The sequence below is a fragment of the Manis pentadactyla genome, chromosome 15, assembly GCF_030020395.1.
Source record: "Manis pentadactyla isolate mManPen7 chromosome 15, mManPen7.hap1, whole genome shotgun sequence".
In the NCBI taxonomy this organism is placed as follows: domain Eukaryota; kingdom Metazoa; phylum Chordata; class Mammalia; order Pholidota; family Manidae; genus Manis; species Manis pentadactyla.
The window spans coordinates 53,981,972-53,995,162 of record NC_080033.1 but is presented as its reverse complement, the minus strand read 5'-3'; the positions used below and the strand labels follow the sequence as shown (position 1 = coordinate 53,995,162).

At 42.6% G+C, this 13,191-nt stretch overlaps 1 long non-coding RNA gene across 3 annotated transcripts in view; it reads left to right on the top strand.

The window, feature by feature from the left end:
* The window catches only part of LOC118918772 (uncharacterized), a 478,090-nt gene that overhangs the window by 53,390 nt on the left and 411,509 nt on the right, over nucleotides 1-13,191 (top strand). Inside the window, exon 1 of one of the 3 annotated variants that reach the window (XR_008994006.1) lies at nucleotides 10,880-11,014. The exons of the other annotated variants lie outside the window; for them this stretch is intronic. This is a non-coding gene — a long non-coding RNA (uncharacterized LOC118918772). Of the gene's footprint in view, nucleotides 1-10,879; nucleotides 11,015-13,191 lie in introns of those variants that run through there. 3 annotated transcript variants of the gene reach the window in all.

The window sequence follows — 13,191 nt, the reverse complement described above, 5'->3', positions numbered from 1 at the left end:
GACCAAGGGGCTCTGGGGTGGCACCCATAGTGTCAGCCACCCCAAGCGTCTACCTCTCCAGGTCTCCCCTTCCACGGGCTCCAGCGTGTTACACACCTAGCCCACCCAAATGCAAAGCACTTTTTGGCTTTCTCCGGCTGAGTTTTCAACTCCTCTCCAAGAGGCATTTGCTCCAGTGACACCCAGCATCTGTTTCAGATGCGGCACTTCAATTGAGCCACATCTGTTCCTTCGGACTTACCACTCACCTAGATGAAAGGCAGAGTCTTGCAGAAACCAGAATGAAAGGGTTCCTCAGTCAGGCATCCTTTCTGTTGAAAGGAAGCCTTCATCTCGCAATCTTTGCGTCCCGTTGCTTCAGAGAATCCTGGTCAGCCAGGCAGCAGAGCAGCAGGGCAGAGAAATATCCTGGAGCTGTAGCCATCGTTTCTCAACTGGCTGCATTTGCAAGGGGTGCCCTTCTGGCTTCTATTTCGCTGGCCCCTGTGAAAGATTGTGATATCATTTCAAGAAGACTGTGTTCCCTGAATGGCTCGGTATTTTGAGATGGCCTCTAAACTTGCAGATCTGGGGGCTGAGGGAAGCGTTCCGAATGCCATTTGTGTCAAGCATTATGTCCATTCAGTTTTCCTGTCTCAGAAGGAAACATGTCAGAAATGGTGGTCACGGTTCTCACATGGAGGGCGAATCTCTAGGAGCATCGTTTGGGGACCACTGGATGGTGAGAAGAAAGATTCATGGTTGGGAATGTTCAGAGGTTGTGTGAAATGCCAGAAAATAAAACCCCCAACAAAACCTGACCACAAGGTGCCTGAACAGGCCCGCCACAGAGTGCCCATTAGACTCTTAAGTTGGGTTTTCCCCAAATCAGAGGTGGAGATGAGGTCATGGGTACAGGTTTATTTGGGGGGAGATTCCAGGAAGCACAGTGAGGGAGCAGAGAAAGCCAGCAGGGGAGGGAGGAGAGCCCACACAGGGAGTTCCGATGAGCCGGTCATTGCTGAGGGTGCTGGGTCCTATCCCACTGAGGGCCACATGAAGGGTGGTGTAGAACACCCCTCAGAACTGTCCCGCAGAGGGTGGGGAGCCTGAGAATTTATTCATGGGCTTCTCCTGCCGGTAGCTGACATGCGTCCTGGGACACTGACTCCCCTCCACTTCTTGTTGCCTGGAGGAAGCTGGTGGCCTTCCAGGACCCAGTGATCCTCTCCTTGGGTTGGGACCCTGTGCCTTATAGGGGCTGAGTCGGGACTGAGGGGAGAGGGCACAGGGCATCAGGAGCCTCTACCGTAGGCTCTTAACTTTGAAGAATTAAGGTTCATTCACCACTCTCATCTGTTTTACTCACATTTGGCCACCTATACTGTGCCAACTGTGCTAAAACTTGGAGATAGAGTGGTGAATCCTCTTAGCCCTGTCTCTTAGACAGCTCAGAGTTAAAGGGAAGGCAAAGAAACTTACCTAATTTCAAAGTACTCAGAACCACAAGCCTCTCTTCTGTGGGGAGGGCATCAGGCCAGGTGAGATCAGGCCACAGGGCCCTTTGTCATCACTGTACCCACTTGGGAAACGGAGCAGAGGTGGTCCTTCTGGAAGGGGCTCTGTCATCCCATCTTCATGTGGGAGGAATGGTGTATGTGTGGATGAGAGAAGAGGCTGGTCTTCCTGGTCTTGAGCTTATTTGCTTATTGGCAATCAGTTCCTGTACTCTGCTTCAGGGCCCAAGAATGGACTTACTGCTTATACAAGGAAGGACAATAGCCTTGAAGGAGGACTTCCATGCATGTCAGGCTGTGCACACTCAAATATGTTATCAAGAAGGTCCTGAGGATATGACAAGTAAAGGCAGAGGGACCCAAGGGGGACATGGTGAGCCACATGTGAGCCATCAGGCAGTTGCTGGGCGCCATTCACAGAGCTGGAGAAGTCAGGCAGAGAGGCTCGCTCTGGGGCGAAGAGGAGGAGCCGAGCTTTGATCTGCTGAGTGTAAGGCGTCAGGAAGAGCAGGCCCAGCTGATGGGGTCTAGGACAGCCGCCCATATTGTTTGCACTGTCTGCCTGGCCCTGCCTGAGTACCACTTCTTCATTTTATGCCATCATTTCCTTCAGATTCTAGCAGCTCTCTCCTCTGGATCTGGCATCTCCAACTTCCTGCCTTGCCCTGATAATTCCGTCTGATTCCCAGTAAGTCTGGGTGATGTGGTAGAAGGGGCATCTGATCTGGAATCCCCTGAAGGTAGACTCAAAGCCCAGCTTTATCACACAAGGGGTCTGGGGTCTAGAGCCATCTCTGGTCTTCAGTTTCCATTTTTCTCCAGCTCTCTGTTCAGAAGTCACCTCCACATAGAGGCCTTCCTTGACATCCTAACTACAATAGGAGACCCACCCCATCACTCTAACACTTACTTTGCCTATTTTTCTCCAAGGCTGTTATTGCCATCTGGCATTTAAATGCTTGCATTTCCTTATTTATTGTGGGTATGTGTCCCAGCAGGTTGTAGGCTCTATGTCGACAGACCTTGCTATTTGTTCATTGCTATACCACTCCATGCACAAAACAGTGCCTGGCACATAGTAGGTTCTCAACATATAGTGTTGAGTGAATGAATGAAATGAATCAGCTTCTCATGATTGCAGATGTGAAGAGGGCAAGCGTGTGTCCTAGAGAACAGAAGAATCATTTAGCTCTGGAGCCCAAGGACCTAACCCACAAGAAACAGTAAAACCGATTCCCTCCTCACTTTTGTTTGAAACAGAAAAAGGCCTGCATGAAACACACACCAAACATTCATTTGTTCAGCTGGACTTACTGCACCAGCATGTCTAAGGTAATATTTTGTTGGATTTCACACTGCATTTGAAAGCAAAACAATTCGCATTTGAAAATCTCATTACCAGCATCTTCCCTCCAAATCCATTAACAGCGTGAGTGTTTCTAGCAACTGAGATCACCTTGGATTATAGTATGAAATGCAGCTCTGGGGAAAACTGTATGTTTCAAGATGTTTGTACCATTCAATTGTCAAATATTCACATGGTTATGATTCTCAAAGAAAGCACACAATGTAAGGAAATTGGTAACAAAATAAAAGCTCCAGGATGTATTGAGAGAAGGCAGCCAAAGGATTCCTCCCTGACATACCTAATCCCAGGGAAGCGAAATTAAAAACCACACCAGAATATCAATGCTCCACACAGAGGAGGGCCTGCTTTTCCAGAGTGAGATTCCAGGTATCACCTTGCATAGCAATTGCAGACTTCACCTGATCTTCAAATCTCCCTGCCACCACCTTTTGCCCCATCTTGCAAACAGGCCTCCTCTTCTCCCACCCAACCTCTCTGCACCAGCTAAATCCAGCTGTTCACCAATGCCCGAATCCTCATGGATGCCCTTGTCTCGGTGAACTTGGATGATGTCATAGACCATGAGCGCTGGAGAGATTCTGTAAGACTGAAAATGAAAAAGAAGGAGAGAGGTGGAGTTCTGTAGTCCAGTGAGTTTGGGAGCTACAGCAGACACCCTTCCTCTTGCTGCTTCCTACTTCACACAGGTCCATTCAAGGCTCTGAGACATCCCACTGTCAAGAGACTTGCTTATATTTATTTAATCTAGCATTGTCCAGAATTAGCTGACATGCAGACTTAATTGGACCATATAAGCCATTCAATTTTGGTGGAAAACTAATTTAATTCCACTCTTGCAACCCATGAGGAGGTAAAAACAGGGAAGTTACTCCAAATGCTTGATCACTGGCTAGTTAATGGCAGGGGCAGGAAGGCTTGGACACTGGGGACTGTGACACTCAGCTCAGGGCCCCTCTACTGCCTCCCTCAGTTCACTTCAATTCACTAAAATTCTACCCCATCCCATTCCATCCACTCCATGTATATTTCTTGAGCACCCGCCTTACGCAGGAGCTGTTCTGGGTCTGGGGTTACACTGGTGAACTGAGCTCGAGACTGAGCAGTGCAGAATCGGCCTTTGCCCTCACAGAGCTAAGAGTCTAATATATAGTTCTCATCGTTGTCTTCCCTTCTTCTCTCCCTCCCTCCTCTCTGAGAGTCCCCCCTCTCTCTTTCATTCCAGATCATCCCTCACTCTGAACAAGATAAATGGTCCTCAAACTCCACTTCAATTGCATCAGTCCCTGGGTGAGGACCTTAACTGATTCCTTTTTGTCTCTCAGAACAACTTTAGTCTGTGGGACTGTGAGCTGTGTGACAGTAGGGCCTGTGCTGGTCCATTCACTCGGTGGAGCAGGACTCCTGGCTCATAGCCGGTGCTCAGTTGCTACCTCTCCCAAGGAGACTGTTGGTCAGTCCCATAAAGCATCCTCAGACCTTATGCTCTGACCTTCTCTGCTCAGCCTGAATCCTTCCCTCCAACCCAGGTAGCTTGATGGGCTCTTCACACAGCCCTACATGCCTTTCCTTGTGATTTTCCTTGAACTGATTCCCCAGGAAGGGAATGCAAACATTCAACCCTCCCGTGTGGATTCAAATCTCATAGCCAGCTCAATGTCTTTGCCTCTTTTAGGAAGACTTCATGGAAATTCTGTTTCCTTCCTCCCTCCTTTCCTTCCCTACTCTTCATCCAGCATTATGCCAGGACCTATAAATATAAATATGGATCACAAGTAACCCCTGTCTTTGAGGATCTCATGGTCCAGTGGAGAAGGCGGACAAGTAAATAATTATAATGCAGTGTAATTTTGTCATGACAGAGGCACACACAAGCTGTCAAAGGTCTACAAATGGAGAAGCAGCTCATTGGGGTCAGGAAAGGCCTCCAAAAGAAGGAGATTTACTAGCTGATCTTTGAAGTACAATGTATATAAGACCTGAAAAAACTTGCTTGAGTTGGTGCAGAGGAAGAGAGTCTCAGACATGAGAAAGAGCTGCGAACCAAGGGTATCACATCTTCAAAATTCACTAGCTAAGGCAGGAGGCCTTATCATCTCTAAATGTTATGTATAGATGTTAGACCTCAGATCAAGTCCGGTTCTGTGATTTACTCTTCTAAGACAAATTGTCAGCCTCAGTGCATCACTTATAAAATCAGAGCATTCTTAGCCCAGGGATCAGCATGTAATAGGTGCTCAGTTAATATTTGTTGAACAAATGAATGAACATCTACTTCACAGTGTTTATTATTAAAAGTATTTCAGATGGTAAAGTTTCTTGTCCGGTGTTAGTTCTGAGAGGCGAGGATTGGCTGAGATGAGGGGAGCTGTGGTTCACCTGTTCCCCCCTCAGAAGATTCCCTAACTTTTATGAACTCCTTTTTCTTGCCTCCAACTTCAGCCTTGACCTTTCTTTTCAAATGTGGATTATAAGCTAAGGGGAGCCTATTTGTCCACCTCCTTCTCACGTGTTCTTCGTGCAGCATCACATGGGCTGGTGAGCACTCCCTTAAAATGGCCAGCTGATTGGGTTTCTACTACACCTGACCTTTTCTTCATTTTCCTGACCTCTTACCCTGCATTAAAACAAAAATCTTTCTGTGTCACGGTCCCCTGTCCTGGCTGGCTGTTCTGAACTGTGCTGTTATTTTCTCCTCTGGTGAGTTTCTCCAGTGAGCTCTGCTGCCCGCTGTGTCCCCTGAAGTAGAACCATGTTCTAGGCATTCCCTTTGCTGTAGCAGAAATTGGGAGGGCACAGGTGGCAGAGGACAACTGGCATTTCTCCAGCAAATATCTGTGCCAGTCACTGTGTCCGGGGTCTCACGGTTGGTATCACATTTAATCCTTACAGTGCTCAAGGTTGTGACAGAAATTCAAAGTTCAGGTGTCATCACAGGCTGATGAAATCAGACTCTCAGGGCTGGGGTCTAGAGGTTGGCATTTTTAAAAAGGTGCTCCAGTCCATTCTAATCTGCAGGCAAAGTTTTGAGTCATTGCCTTATGCCAGGCTGCCTCTCAGAAAATATGTTTCTCAGAATTTTAGGAGCCATCATTATAAATACGAGTTTGAGAAGGAACGGGTACTTGGAGTGAGGCCATTCTTGCCATTCTTCAGTCCTTAGGCAAGAACAAATCAGTTCTCTTGGGAATAACTTAGTCAATCAGAAATACTATCTGAGTCTTTTGCCCAAACATAAGGGAACATGAAATGCCAACAGCAGCAATACCTAGGGGACACTTCATAGGGTAACACAGAAAGGAAGTCTAACACAAATAGCTTTTCCACATAACAAGGGAGAGTTTTCCATGTAGCACACATCCTTCAAGTTGTGTTCATGGTGCCAAGAGTCAGCGTGGCCTTGTTAAGATCTGCGTTTTAAGATCCAGCACTGCAGAGGATCACAGATGAAAATGTAATCCAGGAAGACATTGTGTGCATTTTGCAAGTCCCACCCTAAAAAGGGTAACAAATTCCTTTATTGGGATGAACAGAAAGAGCTTACGAGAGGTAATTGTTATCGCTTTGATGAGACAGTCTTGATACTGTTTCAGGATCATTTCCCTAAGCTACGTGTGCCTGAGGGTCCTCTGATTCTTTGGTGGGAAGAATTTGAATGAATGCCAGAAATGTACAGTCATGATGCTGACCATTAGTTTGTAGTGTGATACATATTTGTGTACATATTTCATATCTAAATTACTTTAATGCTTTCCATTTCATGGGTTCAGTCATTTCCTGTCATTATGTTATTAGTTAAAGGAATCCCTCCAGGTTTATAAAGATGGATATTTAAGAAGGGTAAGCCTAGCTGAGTATGTACGTGTCCATGTTCTCCAACCCTCGATGGGAAAACTAGGCAAGTAGTGCCGTTTTACAAAGTAAAGGAGGAATACTTTAGATTCTTCTGGGGAGAGCCCCTAAAATAAGTGTGCCCTGTTCAGCCTTTTATGGTGGAAAAACTGGTGTGTTAAAAGTCCGTTATTAAAGTACAGTAAAATTAACTGGCCAGACATGCAAATTGGTCCTAGAAAAGTGAAAGAAGAAAATCCTTTGGAGTCATTTCAACAGCATAATTGAGAGGTTTAAAGCATGGACACTGGAGGTAGGCTTCTTGGGTTTAAATGCCAGTTCTGCCACTAACTCCTGTATGACATTAGGCAAGTCACTTACCTTCTCTCTGCCGCATTGTCTTGCCAATGGGTTTCAGCCCCAGGCAAGTTCGCTATGGATTCAATGTGACCAAAGAAATTGACAGCAAAACGTTCTTGGGGTGAAAGGGTTATACCCAACTTTATTTCCAGGTGGCAGGTCAGTCACTAGACTCCCATTCACTCAGAGTGAGTCTGCGTGCAGCAAGCTGGTCTCTGCCTCTGGGCCCCTCTGTCTGCACAGCTGTCCTCTGGGCTTCTCTGCACAGTCGTCCCGCACAGCTGTCCTCTGGGCCTCTCTGCACAGTCGTCCCGCACAGCCGTCCTCTGGGCCTCTGTCCTCGGCACTGCCACCACTCCAGCCTCTGCTCTGCTCTCCTGCAGTCTTGCAGCCGTGGCACCTTATCATGCCCAGAGCACTGGGCAGAGGTCTTTATATAGAGTCAACAGCCATGTATTGCCACAGGTGTGCGCTGAGCTAGCCAACCAGGGCCAGGTGAGAATTCTGGCCTCAGGAACTCTCATTTTATCCACACCCATATTCCTCTGTACTGACATGGAGATGACAACAGCATTGACCATCAGAATTTTGCTATGCGGAGTACATCTGTTAATATTTGTAAAACATGTAGAATGGTGCCGGGCACATAATAAATATTATATATGTGGTGTCAAAACCAACGAAGTCCCCCCAGTATTTCTCAAATTTTGGTGAATATATGAATCGCATGGGGATTTTGTAGAAAGGCAGATTCTGGTTCAGTAAGTTTGGAGAAGGGCCTGAGAGGCCCTGTTTCTAATAAGCTCCCAGGTAATGTCGAGGCGGCTGAGTCCCGGCCACACTCGGTAGTCGCGGTCTCCGTTCTTCAGTTGGATGGGGGAGGAGGATTCAGGCGTGACCCTCTGCTCCGCAGCCAAGGGCTGTGAGGGCTTCAGCCTCCTAACTTTCTCCAGGACCCGGGCACTTCCAGTCACCAGTGGCATTCAGTGTGCTGGCTTCCCCCTGAGGGCTGGGGATTCTGATCGCACAGGGCAGCATCTACATCAGTCTACCTTTCCTGCTGTGAATATGGGCCTCCCCAGTGTAAGTTTCCTTGCGAGTTACTATACAAAAATGGTTTGATTCACCTCTGGCTTGAGCTGCCTCTGCAAGTACTCTTTTTGTGATTCTACTTTGATAATTTCTAAGCCTAAGAACAGGGCCTGGGGGAAAGATGAGACCACTGCTCTCTCCAGTGAGAAACGTGGCTTACCCCTTCCACTCAAACTAAAATTCTGATCATCCATTTTTTGAGTGCATGTTCTACAATTAGCTTAAATTTGCTGTCTACCAAGTGGGTTGATGAACGTTTCTTTAATTGCTTCTTGGTATATTGCATATATTTAAGGCATCCGAAAAAGGTTTTAGGAAAACTAGAGTGGAAAGCATACAGAAGGCTCAAATTGTTGAGATAAAGACTAAAGGCTCAGGGTGAGTCAGAGAATGATCTATGCTGCGGTTGTTTATTGGTTCATATTACACCTGCCATCTCAGCATTCAGGGAGGAGTATCTACTCTTGGCTACCTGGGTCATGACTGTGTCTACTTGGTAGGTGGTAGAGACAGATTTATGGCCTTATGGTTTGATGGACTAACCAGATACTCAAGAATGGTGTTGCGAACTTACCAGAAAATCAGCAAATTTCTCCAAGTAAGCATGCTTAAGAAAGGGAAGGAGGAAGAATTACTTAAAGCAATCATAGATAACATTGAAAAATGAATCATTAGCAGAAAACAAGATTTTATGGAAAACAAATATTTCACCATGATTTGGTGCCTTTCATTGATGCCCACCTGTTGTAAATCACTGCTGAATTGTGCCCTGATGTTTTCTCAGGTTCTTGTATATGGTTTTTTTCCATTTCTTCCCGTTACTTAAAAAATGTTAGCTCCTTTTTAAAAACAGACATATCATAAATATGCAATGAAAGGCACCGATCTTAAAGTATAGTTTAATGAGCTTTCACAACTGCACATGGCCATGCAACTCACATCTCTGCCAAGACACAGAATGTTTCCTTTGCCCCAAAAACATTCCTCCTCTTCCTTTCAGTCAATCTTCCCCTGGCCCTCTGGAAAACACCACTCTGATTTCTTTCAACAGAGATTAATTTTGCCTGTTCTGGAACTCCATGTAAATCAAATTGTGCACGATGTATACTTTTGTGTTTGGCTTTTTTTTACAGCAAAATGTATTTGATGTTCATTTGTCTTGTTGCGTCTATCAGTAATTCATTCCTATTTATTGCTGAGCAGCATTCTGTTGTATGATTGTAACTCATTTATCCATTCACTTGTTGAAGGCCATGTGGGTCATTTCCAGTTTGCGGCTATTATGAATAAAGCTGATACGAATATTCTTGCGCAAGTCTTACTGTACACATATTTTCATTTCTCCTGGGTAAATACGTCGAAGCGGAATTGCTGGATCATAGGGTAGGTGAATGTTTTACTTCATGGGAAGCTCCCAGACAGATTTCCAAAGTGGCCATACCGTTTTGTGCTCCTGACATTAATATTTAAAACTTCCCGTTGCTCCACATGCTGACCTGCGTTTGGTGTTGTCAGTCTTAAGCGTCAGCCATTGTAGTACGTATAGAGTTGTATCTCATTTTTGTTTTAAATTATATTTCCCTGATGACTAATGCAGTTGACCCCTTCCTCCAGGTGCTTACTGGCAGCCATTCACATGTATTCTTTTGTGAATTGCGTGTTCAAGTCTTTTTTTTAATTCAAAAAACTGGGTTGTCTTTTAAAGATTGAGATATGAGGAGTTCTTTATCTATTTTGGATCCAAAGGATTGTTACATATGTTTTGTGAATATTTTCACCTAGTCTGAATCTAACTTAGTCTTTTTCTTAATGATGTCTTTTCATAAAATTTTTTTTCAAAACTTTGATAGTCTAATGGGTCAAATTTTCCCCTCATGCATGATTAATGCATTCTCATTCCTGTCTAAGTAATCTGTGTCTACTTGAAGGTTGCAAAGATATTCTCCTGTGGTTTCATTTGGCAATTCTATTGTTTTAAGCATTTATATTGATATGATCCAAGTTGAATTAATCTTTGTGTGTGATAGGAGGCATGAGTTGAAGTTCCTTTTTTCCCCATACAAGTAGATTCTGTTCCAGTACTGTTTATTGAAAAAACTCTCCTTTTTCCCATTGAATTGCTTAGGTTCCATAACCAAAAATCAGTTGGTTCTATAAGTGTGGATCTTTTGGACACTTCTTTTCTACTGATCTATATGGCTTTCATTACCAGTAACATAGTGTCTTGATTATCTTAACATCTGGCAGTGTAAGAGTCCTTAGTGTCTTACTCTTCAAGATTGTTTGGCTTTTCTAGGTTCTCTGCATTTCCATTTAAAAATGATCTTATCAATTTCAACAAATAAAAACTGAGGCATTATAAAATTGAGGTTTAAATAATATACAGATCTTAAGAGTATAGTTCAATGAGTTTTGACAAACATATACATACCCAATAAACCATGCTCTTATCAAGACATTTCAATTATCCCAGAATGCTTCATCGAGCCCCTTCCTGGGCATTCTGCCCTCCCAGAAGTAAATGCTGTCCTGATTTCTATCCCGGAAGGTTAGTTGTGCCAATTCTAGACTTCCTGAAAGTGCAACCAAGCAGTGTGTACTCTCGTGTGGATGCTTTTCTCTCCACATAGTACTTTTGCCTTCTGTCATTGGTTTGTTCATTTTTACTGCTGAGTATCATGCCACTGCATGAACACACCACAGCGTGTTCATCCTTTTATCTCTTGTCGGACACTGGGGCAGCTGCCAGCTTTTGGCTGTTATGTATAAAGCTGCTGTGAATAAGTTGGTAAAAGACTTTTTGTGGCTATGTGCTTTTGTTTTTCTTAGGTAAATATCTTAGAGTGGAATTGCTGGTTGCAGACTAAATGTAAGTTTAACTCTGTGAGAAACTGTCAGAACTCTTTCCAGAGCAGTTGTACTACAGCCCCCCAGCAATGTAGAGGAGTTCTGGGTGTCCCACTGCTTCACAAAAACTTGGAGTTCATTTTTGCCATTTTATGGGTGTGACATGATATCTCATAGTTTTAATTTGTTATTCCCTGGTGACTGGAGGTAATGAGTAAATTTTTATATGCATATATGTCCAAATCTTTTGCCCATTATTTACTGGGTTATTATTTAGTTGTAGAAGTTATTTATTAATAGATATTATGTAATATATAAAAATAAGGTTAGATATAATTGTATATTATACAATTTTATATTATATATTTACATATAACATGTATTTTATGTTTATATCTACTATATAGATTAGATACATGTCCATTATCAGCTATTTCTTATGAATATCTTTTCCCAGTTTGTGGCCTTTTTATTCATTTCTTAATAGTCTTTTGATGAACCGAAGTCTCTTTTTAAAAGTCATTTTTGATAAAGTATGACTTTCCAATTTTATAGTTATTGATTTCTAAATCCTGTCTCAGAAGTCTTATCTACCCCAAGTTCACAAAAATATTCTATTTTTTCCTAGGCATTTTATAGTGTTAGCTTTTATGTTTAAGTCTATGTTTTCTGTGACATTGATAAATTCACTACTTAAGTACTTAAGGAAAACTACAGTTTTTGTTTGTTTTCAGATTATTTAGGATTTTCTATGTACACTATTACATGTCTGCAACTAAGGGCAGCTTTACTTCTTTAAGTCTGTTCTATATGTCTTTCATTTTTGATTATACTGCCTACAGCCTCTAGTACAATGTTGAACAGAAGTGGTGAGAGTGGACATCCCAGTCTTTTTCCTGGCTTAAGTGGAAAAGCATTAAATATAATGTTAGTTGTAAGTTCCTCATAGATAATGTTATTAGGTTTAAGGAGGTTTCCTCTGTTCCTAGTCAGTGAGGGTTTTTTTCCCTGTAAATCATGAATTGTCAAAAGCTTTTCAGCACCTGCTGAGGTTACATAGCCCCCCCTTACTCTATTAATGGGACAAATTTTATTGATAATTGAATGTCAACCCACTTTGCATTCTTGTGACTTAGTCATGTTGTGTTTTATAATAGATTGTTGGATTTGATTTGCTGATATTGTGTTAAGGACTTTTTATGAGGACTGTTTTCTTGAATGATCTATGCTTATGACATTATTGGCCTGTGGTTTTCTTGGCTTGCGATGTCTTTATTTGGTTGTGGCATTAAGTTTATGCTAGCCTTGTATGATGAGGCTGAATTGTGTCCCCTTCCCTGGTTGTTTTGAAAAGTTTTGTCTAGGATTAGTATTATATTTTCCTTAAATCTCTGATAAAACTCACCAGGAAAATGATATAGGACTGCAGTTTTCTTTGTGGGAAGATATTTAATTACAAATTCACTTTCTTTAATGGATATGTGGCTATTTAGGTTTTCTACATCTTGAGTCACTATTGATAGATTGTGTGTTCCATGGAATTGGTGCATTTCACCGAAGTTTTCAGATTATGGATATAAAGTTGTTAATGTTTTCTCCTTACTTTGATATATGTAGGATCCTAGAGACATTATTGATACTGATTCTTTGTGTTTTACTCTTTTTATTTGATTAGTCTAGCTGGAGTTTTATCAGTTTGACTAAACTTTTCAAAGAACTGTTGTCATTTTTTTCATGATTTTTGACTATTTCCTCTTTCATCATTTTCCACTCTTTATTATTTTCCTCCTGCAGACTTTGAGTTTAATTCCCTCATTTTTAAATCTTTTAAAATTGAAGCTTAGGTAATTACATTTTTTTTTTCTCTTCTCATATGAGCCTTCAGAGCTCTAAGTTTACTTCTAAGCACTACTTTAGCTGCATCCTACAAATTTTGGTATGTTGTGGGGTTTTTTCCTAGTTGAAATATTTTCATATTCCCTTCATAATTTCTCCTCTGATTTATGGATGATTTAGAAGTGTGTTGCTTAATTTCCAGTGTTTTTGGGTTTTCCTGAAATCTTGTTATCAATATTTCAATTCCATTTCATCAGAAAACAAACTGTAGGATTTGAATCCTTTTATATTTAAGATTTATTTTCTGGCCCAGAATATGGTATATGTCTTGATGAATATTCCATGTGGACTTGGATAGACTGT